Below are 15,629 nucleotides of genomic sequence, written 5' to 3' on the forward strand. Positions count from 1 at the left end.
ACTGTGTAATGATGCGCCACAGGCAACAACTATAGCTTCGAGTGCGATACCGCCTTTTCGCCAGTTTAACGAAAAAGAAGAGGAACGGCTCGAGTGATTGCAATAGTATGAAGCCCACATCATTGTTCACAAAGTATGAGGTACTGTGAAACTACATTACTTTTTTAGCACTGTAGGAAGGGCAGCTTTTCGCCTCATTCAGACATTGTTCCCTAACGCCAATCCGAGTGAACTTTCTATAATCAGGTTGTGGATTCTCTAACTATTATGATCAACAAGTAAATATTCTTTCGTTGCAGGAAGAGGTCAGAACAAACTCATCGCGATTGGGTGACAGATTTGCAAGGTATGACGAGGAAATGCAAATTCAAATGTACTTGTGGTGCTCTATATTCAGATGTCATGTTGCGTGATACGATCATGTACAGTGTAACTGATGTCAGACTTACAGAACAGATTTTGAAGCAAGCAGAGCCATCTTTTTCAGCACGTACTGTAAATTCTAGATCAGAATGATTGAGGTGCCATACCGGCTGATGAATTTGAGGAGCCACCAATTTGTCGGGTTGAGTCGTCCCTTGCCCACGATCGGTCTTTTAACAGAATTATGTCTTACCCTCGGTGCTATTTCCAGCACAAATGCCAAAACCACCCGCCCAGACAAGCACAGTGTTATGCTTGAGGCAAGAAAGGTCACGTGCAATCAGTATGTTTGCAATGGAACAAACATAAGAATTCTGCCCACTCACATAATTCTCGTCACAAGGCCCATGTAACCAATGCAGTGTATTCAAAGCCTGTTATAGGCATTAGCAAAACTAGCAAGCAAATAGTTTCTTCAGTGCTACGCTAATTGAACAAACTTTTTGTTCATTTGCATATTAGTGGAAAACGTGTGAAATTTCAGCTGGACGCGGGTGCCTCTGTTACATTGCTGAATCGTAACACGTATCAACTGTTAGGCTCCCCACGCCTGTCTAGAACTAGCACGCACCTGACAGCTTATAATGGACAAGACATTCCACTTCTCAGAAAATGTACTTTGCCTGCCATGTCTCGCTCGTATACGTGAACTTTTACTTTCGCTGTGGTACAATCATGCGATTGTGAGAGCATATTTGGCCTTGATTCGTTTGATTTGTTTGGTTTTCAAATTCAGGACAATGTGTTGTCGGTGACTGCATTCACCGCCAAAGAAAGTGTAGACAGCGTGCTCAAAGAACTCCCTGAACTTTTTCCTGAAGGTTTAGGCAAGGCTAACAATTTTGTTGCACACATTATTATGAAAGACAATGCTCAGCAGAAATTTTGCCGTGCTAGAACTGTTCCCATTGCATAACGGGACAAAGTGGCTGCCGAACTTAAAGAATTGCAAGATAGCAGAAATTTGACCATATAAGCTAGTCAGTGGGTAGGTCCACTGGTTTTGTACCCCAAACTTTCACGTCACCCTTTGCTTGAGACATATCTGTGTAATTCTCAAAGTTAAGTATTGTATCTTTTCTTATTACAATGTTGTTGTTGTGGTCTTCAGTCCTGAGACTGGTTTGATGCAGCTCTCCGTGCTACTCTATCCTGTGCAAGCTTCTTCATCTCCCAGTACTTCCTGCAACCTACATCCTTCTGAGTCTGCTTAATGTATTCATCTCTTGGTCTCCCCCTACGATTTTTACCCTCCACGCTGCCCTCCAATGCTAAATTTGTGATCCCTTGATGCCTCAAAACATGTCCTATCAACCGATCCCTTCTTTTTGCCAAGTTGTGCCACAAACTCCTCTTCTCCCCAATTCTATTCAGTACCTCCTCATTAGTTATGTGACCTACCCATCTAATTTTCAGCATTCTTCTGTAGCACCACATTTCGAAAGCTTCTATTCTCTTCTTGTCCAAACTAATTATCCTCCATGTTTCACTTCCATACATGGCTGCACGCCATACAAATATTTTCATAAACGGCTTCCTGACACTTAAATCTATACTCGATGTTAACAAATTTCTCTTCTTCAGAAACGATTTCCTTGCCATTGCCAGTCTACATTTTATATCCTCTCTACTTCGACCATCATCAGTTATTTTACTCCCTAAATAGCAAAACTCCTTTACTACTTTAAGTGTCTCATTTCCTAATCTAATTCCCTCAGCATCACCCGATTTAATTTGACTACATTCCATTATCCTCGTTTTGCTTTTGTTGATGTTCATCTTATATCCTCCTTTCAAGACACTGTCCATTCCGTTCAACTGCTCTTCCAAGTCCTTTGCTGTCTCTGACAGAATTACAATGTCATCGGTGAACCTCAAAGTTTTTATTTCTTCTCCATGAATTTTAACACCTACTCCGAATTTTTCTGTTGTTTCCTTTACTGCTTGCTCAGTATACAGATTGAATAACATCGGGGAGAGGGTACAACCCTGTCTCACTCCCTTCCCAACCACTGCTTCCCTTTCATGCCTTTTGACTCTTATAACTGCCATCTGGTTTCTGTACAAATTGTAAATAGCCTTTCACTCCCTGTATTTTACCCCTGCCACCTTCAGAATTTGAAAGAGAGTATTCCAGTTAACATTGTCAAAAGCTTTCTCTAAGTCTACAAATGCTAGAAACGTAGGTTTGCCTTTTCTTAATCTTTCTTCTAAGATAAGTCGTAAGGTTAGTATTGCCTCACGTGGTCCAACATTTCTACGGAATCCAAACTGATCTTCCCCGAGATCCACTTCTACCAGTTTTTCGATTCGTCTGTAAAGAATTCGCGTTAGTATTTTGCAGCTGTGACTTATTAAACTGATTGTTCGGTAATTTTCACATCTGTCAACACCTGCTTTCTTTGGGATTGGGATTATTATATTCTTCTTGAAGTCTGAGGGTGTTTCGCCTGTCTCATACATCTTGCTCACCAGATGGTAGAGTTTTCAGGAACCACACGTTTGTCTGGTCTCTCTACAGATACCCCTCCATTGTGGTTGCACCTACGGTACGGCCATCTGTATCGCTGAGGCATGCAAGCCTCCCCACCAACGGCAAGGTCCATGGTTCATGGGGAGAATTATTTATTGCAATAAAATCCATTAATACGACTTGTTTGATTGTTTGTCTAGGGAACCGAGTATGCAAGCTTACTGGACACTACACTTAAGGGCCTTTGTTTTGTGTATTTAGGATCTAATAATTAATCCATAACCGTCATTTTTATTACTCTAATCTATGACCTATAATGACCACCGAGTAGTACACTTGCCCTCATTTTTACCATATGTCTGAATGCTTTTAGCGTAATCTTAATGGCCATACTCCATGATCTAAAAATTGAGGTCTCCCCTCCCCCACTCCTGTAGTGTGTTCCTACTGGTCCCCAGCCACTAGCCCTCCACTATCTCCACACTTTGGGTACCCACATCATGCCACAGGCCTTACCATTCATGTTCTGTGCATTGCTCGATCAATGGCTGCAGCAGCAGCAAAAGATTCCGCTGATAATCGAAAATTTCCAGAAGAGGATCATGGCTAATGGTATTTTGTGGAATGTATGACACTGTTTACGGTTTTGCGGCTATTTGTTACAATTCTGACGATTTTCCCCTACGTTTCAAAAATGTAAATACATGAGTTTAAATGTTTAACAACTTCCACTACAGTGAATGCCCTACAAACACACCAACATATGACACTCTACAGTTTTGGGGCAGTTCGTTACAATTTTACCTTTTTTCTCCCAGTATTCCACAAATACTCACATTACAAGAAGACACATAAATACGAGGCTGTAAATGTTTAACAACTACTACCACAGTCCACACCCAGCAGGCAAATAATACCACCGTGTAATTCGATTTAGCACACTGCACTTGATAGTTTGCCTGTTAAAAATATTGGCTACCCTGACACTGTAATATTGTAGTAACTAATGGCGGGAACATAGTGATACCAATGTCGTATTATCCATAGATGATTAGGTTTGTCTCTGTGACACTTCAATGCAGAACACTAACTTGTTCAGTGGAACTGGTCAAGATTTCACGGTTCTCCTCAGCCTCGGGAACAGAAAGAAGACGTACAGGACCATGTCAGGCGAATAAAGTGGTTGATTGATTGATTCGAGGGGAGGGGATTGATGTGCTAGGGCGTCCAGGGTGGCCGTCAACTTCAAAGTCTTGCTTGAGGGGATTTAGGGAAATCACGGAAAACTTAAATCAGGATGACTGGACCTGGGGTGGACCGTTGTCATCTCGAATGCAAGTCCAGTGGGCTAACCACTGCGCCACCTCGCTCGATGACTAAACAGGAATGATTAAAATGTTTAAGGAAAAGGAGTGTACTTATCTACAGGAGCAGACATTAAAAAATTTAATCTGTGGCAGTTATGAAATCCAGCTAAGCTGGCAGTTATACTTGTACAGCTTCTATGAGAAAATATGGACCAATCTAACAGATTTAGTGCATCAAACTCCTAAACTGTTGGAAACATTATGGTACAACTTTAGGATGTGTGTTGTGCATCAACATATGGATATGTATATGAACCACCCATGCCTAAAGCGAGCGCTGAACTACAGTTATGTTTCTGCAAGTAAGAGGTTTGATCAGAAAGTAATGGGAATTTTCATTTTTCTTAAAGAATCTTTGTATTTTGACCAATGTTAACTTTATTCCGTTCAGAGTAATCAACCTCAGATTATACACTTGTGAGTGCTTTTTCTAATCTTCGAAACACTTCTGGAACTCATTTTCCAGAAGCACTTCTGGAGCTCACTTTTCGTTATGGTGCTCAGATTGTTCAGCAATTTTATTTTTATCTCGCCATTCATGACAAAATGACATTTTTTCACGGTCCTCTTCAGCCTTGGGAACAGAAAGAAGTCGCAGGGGACCATGTCAGGCGAATACTGTGCTTGATTGGTTGATTCTGGTCTCATCAGATTAGGGAAGGAAGTCGGCCGTGCCCTTTCAAAGGAATCATCCCGGCATTTGCTTGAGGGGATTTAGGGAAATCACGGAAAACTTAAATCAGGATGGCTGGACCTGGGTTTGAGCCATTGTCATCCCGAATGCGAGTCCAGTGTGCTAACCACTGCGCCACCTCACTCGATGAATACGGTGGCTGAAGTAACATAATGACTTTGTTTTTCCGAAAAAACCGCGAACAAGCATTTAGGTGTCATGAGGAGCATTATCGTGATGCAATTTCCACAAGTGGTTTTGCCGCAATTCTGGTAGTTTTCTTCAGACTGCTTCATGCAAACGGCGCATAACTTCTAGATAGTTTTCCTTACTGATCGTACGAGTGTAAGGCAGGCGCTCATGATGCGCTATTCCACTGTAATCGAAGAAAGCAGTGAGAAGAGCCTTCACATATGGTAGAACTTGTCGAATATTCTTCGGTCTTGGCTCTTCAGGCAGTCTCCATTTGGACAATGTTTCGCCACCTCTTATAACGTCATTTAGAAGATCTGTATCGTTGTCGATTTTATTCAGTATTTCGTGAGCGATGTCTATGACATTTCGGTTTTGGTCCAAATTCAACAATTTTGGAACCAACTTCGTTGCTACACGTTTCTTTCCCAAAACATTACAAAAAATCGCTTTGCATGAGCCAAAGAACAATCCGACATCATCAGAAAGCTCTCTGATGGTGATTCGGCGATTTTCTAGAACCATATTTTTTACACCTTCCACATTGTCGTCAGTAATTGACGTGCTAGGGCGTCCAGGGTGGTCATCTTCAAAGTCTTCTCGACCCTCTTTGAAACGTTTATACCACTCGTAAACTCTTGGCTTACTCGTAGTAGATTCATCAAATGCCATAGTTAACATGTCAGATGTAGTGCTGCACTTTATTCCAGTTTTCAAGCAAAATTTAATGCAGATTACTTGATCGATATTTTTCGTAAGTAAAAATTCGCTGAGTGCTCGAAAATAATGTAATCTTTTCGACTGTCTGCAATAAACTAAATATTCAAAACAGCTGAAAATGCAAACATACATTAGGAACATGTGTATAAACGAGATTTAAAAAAATTTAAAGTCAAATGTACAAAGCTTGCGAAATTTAAAAATTCATGTTACTTTTTGATCACACTTTGTACATATATCTAGTTATATGTAAGAATTTTTAATAAAATAAGAGTGTAATGTTCCCGCGTAACATCAAGCTCCGGCACATCGGCCTGAACGAAACAGCAGAGAAGGCTGTGAGACGATGTCAGCCAATAGAATGCTGACTAGGATGACACCATGACAGGAGCAGCCATATACGAAGAAAATAAAACGGCCGCACTAGAAGACGAGCCGTCGTCCCAACTCTTCAGTCGTGATTTACGTTTTGTTTGCATGGAAATTGTATCTATCAAAGGATATTGATTATTTGCATCTCGTCAACTGCTTGCGACATTTCGTTGTAAAAAAGGCGCCAGCCATAAAATTATTTCATTCATATAAAGTCTAATATTGTTCAATTGTATGTTTTTTCACTGTTAGAATAGAAAAATAATAAATTCCTGTGGGTACTTGTCCTCAGAGTTCAAGTATTGTAATAACGATCGAAAGAATTAGTGTCTGATTATTTCTGCAGTTTGAAATTTCCGCTTCATAACGCTCACGTAATGGCGCTGACAAAGCACAGTCTGGACTGCTGCGGACACAAAACTTAAAACGTTCATAGTTGGTTATCTAGTTACAAATAAAAGTCTGTAAATTGGAATTCCATTTAGTAAATTGTACGTTATATTTTTCTTTTGATCACTTATGACTACCTTTTACAATATTTAAAAGAACAGACCTCAGCTTATCTTCGATCTCATCCGGTTCATACATCACAGAGATGGAGAACAGAAGAAGGAAAAATTCCACAGACAATACAATGCCAATACATTTTTAGTGGTATTATTTTTTGTTATATGATTATTCTTTTTAGGAAACTGGTTATAAAATAATAAAACATATTGTTGTTATTTTACAATATAATAATAAGTTACAATATAATAACAAGTCTTTTCCCAGTTCCCATATAGGCTTGAGTCATTTCTGGAAAAATATTCGTTAATTCATAAGTCTCGAGCACTGCTTCATACACTGGCGACACAAAATATTGGAGTTGACATTACAGAGTCCCAGATGTTTTGAACTATATAATATGTTGTGCATAGACACTCTCACATGTATAGCCTGAGGAACATGAGATGTGTTCAGTGTGACTTTAAGTCTGCCATACGTTTCTACATGAGTGAACAGGCGTCCAGTATACTGTAGGAATACACAGTACCCAGATTATCATAGTCTCAACAGCAAACACGTGTCCAGTGTACTGTACGAATGTTCAGCAGTCAGATCACCACAGTCCCAACAATGAACATTTGTCCAGTATGCCATAGGAATTTACAGTAACCACTCACCATAGCCACAACAGCTAATATGTGTCCAATATACCATGGGAATGTACAGTAACCAGGTCACCATAGTCCCAATAGCAACCACGTGTCCAGTACACCGTAGAACTACAAAGTAAGCAGATCACGAAAGTCCCAACAGTGTGAAAGTGTATACTGGGGCACACTTGTATGTGGCAATAGAATAATAGAAGAATATTAATAAATTAAAATGAAACTAGTACACTATAAACGATGGATGTATCTGATAGGCTCGATAATGCGGATCGCTGACTGCGCGACCACAGAACCAAAGATAGAGCTTGGTGCACAGCTGTGAGGGAAGGACGATGGAGTAGGCAGTTTTTGGGGTGTGCTGTGGGAAGCCACCAAGAGTTAGATTAATGTAGGTATGTCAGTATTGTTGGACATGGAAACAGAAGTCTTAATGCAACCGAGGTAAATATGTAAATAATTATGATTTCTGTTTTGCCAGCGCGTTAGTATAGATGAATTGGCAGATAAGTTGTAATTGTTGAGTAGCCCGAGAATGTACGTAAACGGTTTTGACAAAAAGGCTAGTTAGATATTTCATTTCTGTAATGCTTTTAAGATTCGTTAATACAGCTATGTGTAATTTGATGATTTGCATTTATATTGGATTAATGTAGTTAGATGATACTTTCTGTTTAAATCTCATTGTTTGTGAATCAACTGTGAGCAATGTAACTTTAATTGTCAGATGTTTCTGAGAAGCTAAACTTTACTTGCAATATAATTTTGCTAAAAAAAAGCTGAGTGTTAGTAATTCCCATAATCAGTACCGCCTCCCAGTCCAGTTCATATATTTTTCAAAGTTGGATTTTCTTAAATGTTCTCGTTCATCAGCCAAATGAAGTTCATGTGCATTTCAAGTATTATGGACAGTATTGCACACTGCTGACACTGTAGCTAGCATATTTATATTCTTATGAGATACCAGATATATCGCGTCCCACCGTTGCTGCTGTAGAGGTAAGATAATTTAATTCATTTGTTATGTGCACAGGGACCAAAGTTACCAGTTTTGAACAGGGCCAGAGGATTCAGTGCCTAACGGGCTGAATGTATTTTGCAGCGACTGTATTTCTTTATTGGCATTGGGAGTTGCATGGCCCAATCGATTCGTGTAAAGTTTTGCTAACAATAACACAGAGAAAGTACACCACTTGCAGTTACAACACGCAACACGACAATTCGAGTTCTGTATCCATTCCACAGATCGGACTTCACTGAACGTAATCGGAAAGTTTATTATTTCATTTTTTTTAAAGAACGTTACAAGTGCCAGCGAGTTTTGCTGTATCCTTTTGTATCATCGAAACATTACTCTTTTACAGTGTATTCAAATAATATCCAAATATCCATAATCGAACGTGAGAAGAGTCGATCAGTGTGAACCCCTATGGGCCAAAGGCAATATGATGACGAAGAACATCTCTACTGTGGTAAATTTATTTAGACTAATTAGTAAAAACATTTTTTTTTCTTATAGCACCATCACTTCACGATGAAAGTCTTTGCAGAAAGAGTAATTCTTTGCCAATAAATTATTGTGCAATTCTTCACATATACAATTTCTGCTCCTTTCTGTCAAAAATTGCTTGTATAATCTCACTGAAATACTTTATAAAACTTCACGTTTCTCATTTGATGCTTATCTCATTTTCATTCATTTTAAAATTCCAATACCTAACTTTATTACAGTTTCGTAAAACAGATATTATTAAAAAAAGAACATTTGGCTATAAAATACATTTTTCTTTAAACTAATTCGTCTTGAATGACCGTTTACTTATCTTTCTTTATTTATGATGTCACCTCTCCAACAGTCAGAATCAATGCAATAATAGTAATATGAATTGTTCCTTTTATCAGTCAGAGAATTAGTTCTCCTTTTTTTCGTGCATTGCAGAGTCTAATTACAGCAGGTATCTTTTGATATGCTTCTTTCATTACTAAACAAATCGAGGCAATATTGACAATGCGGCTGCCACATGCTCGAGATTTCTGACGATTGTCCTGTAGATCGACATGTGGGCACTGAAAACATTCGCATTACGCAGAAAATAATACTGCACAGCAATAATTCCCATTACTCCACACGGAACGTCGAAGGAAACGCATCTGTATGAATACAGCGTGTCCCAGGAGGAATGGTCAATATTCAGGGATGTTGCAAGAACCACGACTCGTACTAAACCTCCAGAAACGTCTCAGTTTAGCCGGTGAATCCGTAGATAGTGATATAAGGAGCGTACAGACACGTAACTGGCCACGCTTTCCTACCCGAGTTTTGCGATGATTAAACCAGTACGTCCTTGAACTGACTTGGTGAGCCGCCGCGTGAGGAATTCTTCCTGCCTGTTATGTGGAGATGCTCTCGTACTTTTATGTCCCCTTGCAGAGCCATAGCAGAGCTGTCGGGTTCTGAAACTGCAATACTACTGTTTATGTTTTACGTAATGAAGCGGGAAGAAGTTCTTTTGTGCAAGTAGTTCTTACACGTGATGCCATTACGGTGTGTTTATTTAAGAAACACTGTAAAATGAACTTGTTGGCAATGATTTAAAGCTATTGACGGTAAGAGAGCGTGGTCTGCCACGTGACTATCGGTGACTGCCTGACTACGGCACACAGTCTGTAGCTTGAGCGCGCAATCAGTACAGTTCATATAAGATCGTACATCTTTGGTTACGCCGAAGTTATTCATTTATTTATTAACATCAACGTTTCCTGGCATTGTAAGGTAGTATGTTCTCCCAATGTGTGAGTGACAAAAGCCAACTTTTGTCACCAAATATTTATTACGATTACTTGACTCGCGCCAGAGTAAATGTACTTTCCCTATATTTGTCTTTTGGTGATGTCACGAGCGATTTCTGCATCTGCACCTAATCCCACCGGCTCTGAAAGCGCCAGATGGCCAAACGCCTCTGCTAGCCAGCGTGAGAACCCACCGCTTGCTTCTTACTTTATAATTATGTACTGATACATTTACTTGAGGTATGTGAAACAACAAAACTGGAAATAAAGTAAAATGAGCCCTTATCAGCAAATTAAGGGGTACTTTACAATGTGACAGGAATTATCATTCGAAGCAAAAAAGTCTAGTAAATGTGGGCACCAAAATGCGTATCTTAACAGCTATCACTATTTGTTCTGTAGAAGAGATGTGCTTCAAGGTAGCTAAGATGAACAAGTGCTCATAGCTCTTAAGGAATGCACTTTAGAGTCCATGTTTACTGGACATTTTTTCTTATTCTGATCCAAACTACCACCTCTCAAAGTATGGAAAGCAAAGAGCTTGTAGTAGAAAAGATTTGTTTCACAGTATCGAAGATTAAGCTCTTAAGGTATGTATTTTAGAGGCCATGTTTACTGTACTTTTTGCATCGAACGATAGGTCTTGTGATATTCCCGAGTACTGATCATTCCTCATGGGACAACCTGTAGATTGAAATATAATTATCGTAAATGTAGTGAAACATTAAACTACAAATATTCATCGGACGTCGTACAGGCGGAAAACGTTATTACTTGGCAAGACGAACTGAAAATCGGGGCAGAATAGCAGTATCGTCTTGTTTGCGCACGAGAAACAGGGAGGGGAAGTAGTAACAGTGTACACATGACTGTTTTTTCAAGTGAAGCGCTGTCACACGCTGCACTTCTATATGCCAATGCCCCTGTTGTGCTAATCCAGTGACTAGTGAAGCGAACGAAGATTATGGCCCTCTTCACCAATTAGAAGAACTTGCTGCAAGTTGTAAGTACAGTGCTGAGTATCTGCGATCTGAATGGAGGACATAGAAGTAGGTATCCCTGGCGATGTGAAGCAACTGAAAATGTTGAAAACATATGAGTCGCCAGGTCCGAACTGAATACCAGTTTGGTATTACAGAGAATAATCTACAGCATTGGCTTCTTATTTAACGCTCATTTAAAAAGAACCTCTCCCCACGCTCATTTAAAACGAACCTCTCGCCCAGCTCGGGTGACCTGTACTTATGAAGAGCAAAAGAACGGACACGCAAAAGTACAGACTCATACCCTTAACATCGGTATGCTGCAGATTTCTGGAAAATCTTAGAATAAATTTCCTTGAGACAAAAAAACCTTTTGTGCACATATCAGCAATGATTTCGAAACCTCACTCGTTCGAAACTCAACCCATTTCTCTCGCGATATCCTGCGAACCTTGCGTGGAGGGCAACAGGGCGATTCCAAATTCCTAGATTTCCAAAAAGTGTCTGACATGGTGTCCAAATGCAGACTGTTAGCGAAGGTCCGAGCATACGGAATAGGTTCCCAGTTATGTGAGTGACACGAAGACTTCTTAAGTAACGCAACCTAGTGAGTTGTCCTCGGCGGAGACAAGGTTATCGTTAGGAGCGCTGCGGGCAAGTGCGATAGGACCTCTCTTGTTCTCTATGTACATAAATGATCTGACGGATAAGGTGAGCAACGGCGTCGTATGCGGGAAAGTATCGTCGTTGAGTGATTGTAGAAGGTCACAGCATGCTTTAGGCGGAACTTCTAGTTGTTCTGATGAATGGTAGCTTCCTCTAAATGTAGAAAATTGCAAGCTAATGCAGGTGACCAGAAAACAGAACCCCAAAATGTTCAAACCCAGTATTATTGGCGTGCTACATGACACAGTCATATCGACTGAGTATCTAGGCGTAACGCTGCAAATCGATATGAATTGGAACGAGCACCGTTTATTGGAAGAATTTTAGAACGCTAGTGAGCGTCGTTCTTGAGTAGTGCTCGAGTGTTTGGGAGACCCACCAGATCAGATTAAACGAAGACATCGTAGCAGTTCAGAAGCGCGCTGCTACATTTGTAACCGTTAGGTTCGATCAACATGCGAGTTACGGAGATGCTTTGTGAACTCAAATGGGAGTTCCTAGAGGAATAACGACGTTCTTTTCGCGAAACATTGCTGAGAAGATTAAGAGAACACGGACTTGCAGCTGACTGCAGAAAGTTTTTCTACCGCCAACGTACATTTCGTGTAAGGACTTTCAAGACAAGAAAAGAGAAATTCAAGAAGAATATAATAATTCCAATCCCAAAGAAAGCAGGTGTTGACAGATGTGAAAATTACCGAACAATCAGTTTAATAAGCCACAGCTGCAAAATACTAACACGAATTCTTTACAGACGAATGGAAAAACTAGTACAAGCCGACCTCGGGGAAGATCAGTTTGTATTCCGTACAAATACTGGAACACGTGAGGCAATATTGACCTTACGACTTATCTTAGAAGAAAGATTAAGGAAAGGCAAACCTACGTTTCTTGCATTTGTAGACTTAGAGAAAGCTTTTGACAATGTTGATTGGAATACTCTCTTTCAAATTCTAAAGGTGGCAGGGGTAAAATACAGGGAGCGAAAGGCTATTTACAATTTGTACAGAAACCAGATGGCAGTTATAAGAGTCGAGGGACATGAAAGGGAAGCAGTGGTTGGGAAGGAAGTAAGACAGGGTTGTAGCCTCTCCCCGATGTTATTCAATCTGTATATTGAGCAAGCAGTAAAGGAAACAACAGAAAAATTCGGAGTAGGTATTAAAATCCATGGAGAAGAAATAAAAACTTTGAGGTTCGCCGATGACATTGTAATTCTGTCAGAGACAGCAAAGGACTTGGAAGAGCAGTTGAACGGAATGGATGGTGTCTTGAAGGGAGGATATAAGATGAACATCAACAAAAGCAAAACGAGGATAATGGAATGTAGTCGAATTAGGTCGGGTGATGCTGAGGGTATCAGATTAGGAAATGAGACACTCAAAGTAGTAAAGGAGTTTTGCTATTTGGGGAGCAAAATAACTGATGATGGTCGAAGTAGAGAGGATATAAAATGTAGAATGGCAATGGCAAGGGAAGCGTTTCTGAAGAAGAGAAGTTTGTTATCATCGAGTATAGATTTAAGTGTCAGGAAGTCATTTCTGAAAGTATTTGTATGGAGTGTAGCCATGTATGGAAGTGAAGCATGGACGGTAAATAGTTTGGACAAGAAGAGAATAGAAGCTTTCGAAATGTGGTGCTACAGAAGAATGCTGAAGATTAGATGGGTAGATCACATAACTAATGAGGAAGTATTGAATAGGATTGGGGAGAAGAGTTTGTGGCACAACTTGACCAGAAGACGGGATCGGTTGGTAGGACATGTTCTGAGGCATCAAGGGATCACCAATTTAGTATTGGAGGGCAGCGTGGAGGGTAAAAATCGTAGGGGGAGACCAAGAGATGAATACACTAAGCAGATTAAGAAGGATGTAGGTTGCAGTAGGTACTGGGAGATGAAGAAGCTTGCACAGGATAGAGTAGCATGGAGAGCTGCATCAAACCAGTCTCAGGACTGAAGACAACAACAACAACGTAGGCATTACACAGTCGTTTTACCCTTGCTGCGAGTGGATAGCAAAGAAAATGAATAGTAGTGGTATATCGTACCCTACCCTACGCCATGCACCATAGGATGCTTGCAGAGTACGTACGCTAACGTGTATGAATGAAGATCGTTCTGTGCTTTATTTATATAAACAGGGTAACTAAATCTCTTCAGGGATGTATGCTGCTGAAATCAATCCTGTTTGCTTAAAACATAACTGAAGTCGGAAACATGCAACTCACCAGAGTCTAGATGAGTATGGGTAACTGCTTGAAGACTGCACTGAAACTGACGAGCAGATACGGTCCAGAAAATTCGGGGTTCGAATCGAGACAACATTCGGCTTCACAACCTGAAGGTTTTTATATGTTACTGCAGAGCCACCACAGCAGTTTAACAAATTTCCAATTGGGAAGGTACACAAACCACGCTGACATTTAATTATGGTACAGGGTGAGGCAGACAAACGGAAAATATGGTTAGCTGCTGTGGTGCGGGTTATTAGAGTGGGGCACTTGATCCTGGGCGTATAGTTCCAGCTGTAGTAGTCACGGAGTGTTGGTCAAGTGTGCAACATGCTTTTGCTGTAATGGTATATTACAAATGGATAACTTTTTGGACCTCGACGTGCTCTCCATCGAGAGTTTAATTAACTCACATGGGTTCCCAGCTCATATTGCCTACGTAGGCTGTACTACCACTTGAACCGAGTGGTCGAAAGGAAAACGCCGAACTAAGCCATTCCCTGTTCCAGTTGTATGCCTAAAAACCATTTTTTCAGACTTTTACTTGCCCTTGTTCTTCTTAGCGCCTTGCCGTTGGAGCGGGGTCCGCTTTTTGGATCAATACACGCCATTGGTTGGGGTCTAACCCTTACTGTGGAATATGTTTATTGGTCTTTGATCTGGGTTTATAGTGTCTAATCATCGTAATTTAGATCTTCGACGTTGTCTCTGGTCTTCGACAGGGAGATGATACGCTGAGGTGACGACTAGGGTAGGTGGTACTCATATGATGTGTCCATACCACCGAAGTCTTCATTCTTGCATCTTCTCCTTGACTGGACTGATACTTCTGCCTCTCGAATATTGCAGAGCACACAAACAATACTAGATATAAAATAAAGTATCGAAATGTATTTTCAGTGCAATTGTCTGTGCCCAGAATGGAGGGTTGCTTGTTCCTGTTTGTAATTTGCAAGACACAGGTTTACAGGGATGGTTCACAAAATATTGCTGTCTTTTGTACATAAGAGACAGCCGTGACACCAAGAACCACTATACACTCAAGGAATGGCCTATAAGAGAATCATATGTATCTGGAAAGGAAAACGTGAAAAACATTCCATTGGCTGAACCCAATAATATCATTTAGCCTCTTTCTCATCTCAAGTTGGGACTTATAAGGAACTTTTTGAAGGCTAGGGCTGAAGGAGGTCGGGCCTTCAGTCGTCTGACGGAAAAGTTTTCAAAACTAAGTGAAGCAAAGCTGAGAGAAGGTTTGTTGGATTACAAATAAGAAAATTGATGAAAGAACCAACCTTTGATACAAATTCACAAACATCAAATTAGCCGACTGGTCCTCTTTCGAAGCAATCGTGAAGGGCTTTCTGGGCAACAGAAAAGATGATATCTACACTGATGCGCCAAAGAAAGTGGTGCAGGCATGCGTATTCAAATACAGAAATATGTAAACAGGCAGACTACAGCGCTGCGGTCAGCAACGCCTATATAAGACAAGTGTCTGGCACAGTTCTTAGATCAATTATTGCTGCTACAATGGCAGGTTACCAAGAGTTTGAACGTGGTTTTATAGGCGACGTACCAGCG

Source organism: Schistocerca cancellata, chromosome 3, assembly GCF_023864275.1.
Source record: "Schistocerca cancellata isolate TAMUIC-IGC-003103 chromosome 3, iqSchCanc2.1, whole genome shotgun sequence".
Taxonomy (NCBI): Eukaryota; Metazoa; Arthropoda; class Insecta; order Orthoptera; family Acrididae; genus Schistocerca; species Schistocerca cancellata.